This window comes from Megascapheus bottae, chromosome 5, assembly GCF_031878675.1.
Source record: "Megascapheus bottae isolate mThoBot1 chromosome 5, mThoBot2.hap1, whole genome shotgun sequence".
Taxonomy (NCBI): domain Eukaryota; kingdom Metazoa; phylum Chordata; class Mammalia; order Rodentia; family Geomyidae; genus Megascapheus; species Megascapheus bottae.
The window spans coordinates 12,002,365-12,004,864 of record NC_143513.1 but is presented as its reverse complement, the minus strand read 5'-3'; the positions used below and the strand labels follow the sequence as shown (position 1 = coordinate 12,004,864).

At 57.8% G+C, this 2,500-nt stretch overlaps 1 non-coding gene across 1 annotated transcript; it reads left to right on the top strand.

Moving 5' to 3' along the window:
* Positions 1-1,509: 1,509 nt before the first annotated feature.
* Positions 1,510-1,628, top strand: LOC150062934 (5S ribosomal RNA). The gene has a single exon (XR_016535646.1). It is a non-coding gene; the product is annotated as a 5S ribosomal RNA (ribosomal RNA).
* Positions 1,629-2,500: the final 872 nt, after the last annotated feature.

Below are 2,500 nucleotides of genomic sequence, written 5' to 3'. Positions count from 1 at the left end.
GACTGGCTGGCTGGCTGGCTGGCTGGCTGACTGGCTGGCTGGCTGGATGGATGGATGGATGGATGGAGGGATGCTGAGACACTCTGCAGTGTGTACTGACAGTTTCAGCTGGCCTAGCACTGACTGGGAGGCTCTGAGTTCTCTTCCCCACAGTGGGCAAACAAGCAAACACTGGCTGCTTCTTTCCTCTTCTTCCTGCTAGAGACACACGTTGTCCTTTCGCGGGGTGCACTGCATAGACTTGGAAAGTAGCGGCAGGGTAGATGAGGAGGAACGAGGCCCGGGAAACGGGCGCCGGCAACGTTGCCGAGACAAATGCTCCCGGAATTCTGGAGTTCCTGGATTCCAAGCACAGAGCACCCTTTTCTTGCTTGGGTGGAGGGCTTCCACTCCAACCCGAGGCATGGGTGTGTGTTCCAGTGAGGCTTGGCCTTAGGTTGTTAGCCTTCTTGGGAGCCTGAGCACTAAGGATGAGGGGTTCCAGTGGGCTGAGACGTGAGGCCACGGTTCTGCTTCCACTTAGGCTTCCCATTCCTGGTAGGCTAAGCATAGCAACCTAAAGAGGCTGCATCAGAGGTGCCACTGAAGGCTCTCATGAGATGGGAGGCTTAGGGTGACACTGGGCTGGGGCTTTGGCTCCGGGTCAGGGTCAGAATGGGGCTCAAGTTTAGCGTCAGGAAGAGGTAGGGGACAGGTTGAAGGTGTGATTTCAGGCAGACATTGTGGCTTAGGGTGAGTCTTGGGAGAGGTTTGGGCTTAGGTGTGGGCTTGAAATCGGGTAGAGGCTTTAGGTGAGGCTTACTGGTGGGGCGAGGAGTGACACTCTCCTTAGGATCCATTTCTGGCTTCGGCTTCCATTTAGGATGAGGTTTAGGTCGAAGGTCCTTCTGAAACAGCACCAGCCAAGTGAATTCCACATTGCTCTGCAAACCCCACTCTTCTCCTCGCATCGTGGCCGGTGGCCAAGCAAGGTCGGGGAGGTAGAGGAGTGAGATCCAAATCTTGAAGAAGCAGCCAAACTCTCCCACATCCATGCAAAGATCACATCGGGCCCTTGGTAGTCGTGGCCTCTGAAGACAAGTGGTGAACCTTGCAAGTCACCTGGCCTTAAAGCTGCTCTTCAACGTGCAACCCTCATGCAGGCTAGAGGGTTACATGGAAGGTGAGCCTCTGGGAAAACAGTCCTGCGTCCTCTGCCTTCCCAAGAGACAGAGAGCAACAGAGACAGACAGACAGACAGACAGACAGAGGGAGAGAGGGTGAGAGGGAGAGAGAGAAAGCGAAAGAGGAGGAGAAAGGCAGCGGTGAGCGGCGGCGAGAGCAGCAGGCTGGGCGCAGAGGCTGTGCTGGGTGGGTTGGATCAGGTCCCCCAAGCAGCGGCAGCAGGTGCGTGTGAGGCCAGAGCGGCAGAGGCAGAGGCTGCAGAGGCTGGCAAGGGTGCAGCGGCGAGCGGAGGCTCCCCGCAGAGGCAGCGAGCAGCAGTTGGGGCTTTGGGAAGCAGTGTGAGGCGTCTACGGCCATACCACCCTGAACGCGCCCGATCTCGTCTGATCTCGGAAGCTAAGCAGGGTCGGGCCTGGTTAGTACTTGGATGGGAGACCGCCTGGGAATACCGGGTGCTGTAGGCTTTTGCCTCCGCTCCCCAGCCCACTAGGCTGCTTGCTGCCTCACAGCCACTGCCCAATACTTTTAGGCTCACTCACTGCCTCGCACCTCCACCTCAACCCAACATCACACCAGCCACAGGGGAAAAGACAGCTAGCTGTCTGGATGCACAACTCACACCACACAGCCTGGCAGGCACGCAATGCTTTCCACCTAGGAAAAGCAGGAAAACCCAGGCCTGGGCCGGCCTGACGCCCAGCCTCACCGCTGACAGCTTGGCCTGAGACCACACCACATTCCTACACAGGACAGGACACTTCTTCTGGGCAGCACAAAGGCACCTGGCCTCCTCTTGCTCCTGCAATCCTGACCACATCCTCCCAACCACTCCTGAAAAGCAGCTCATGAACACAAGGCTAGGCTTGTGGCTCCAGGACTGAAAGGCCTGCCCGGCCAGCCGGAACTCACACCACCCTGGGTTAAGCCCTGCTACCCCAGATGGCTTGGTTGCGGGCTTGGAGGCTTCCTCCTGCCATGGGTTGAGTTTGCGTGGGCCGGGTAGATGGGCTCATGGGGAAAGTGGATGGAAGTGTACATGGATGCATGGATGCATGGGTAGACAGCTGGATGCATGGCTGACTGGATGGATGGCTGGATGGATGGCTGGATGGATGCCTAGGTGCATAGTGGGTGTATGGATGGATGCGGGCACGCATGCATGCATGCATGGATGGTGGATGCATGCGTGCATGGTTGGGTCGGTGGATGCATGCCTGGATCCACCCATGGATGCCGGGGTGGCTGGCCGTACAGCCTGATTCATGGATGGATGTTGATTGGATGGATGGTGGATGGATGGACGGAGCCACGCGTGGAAGGATGCATGGATGGATGG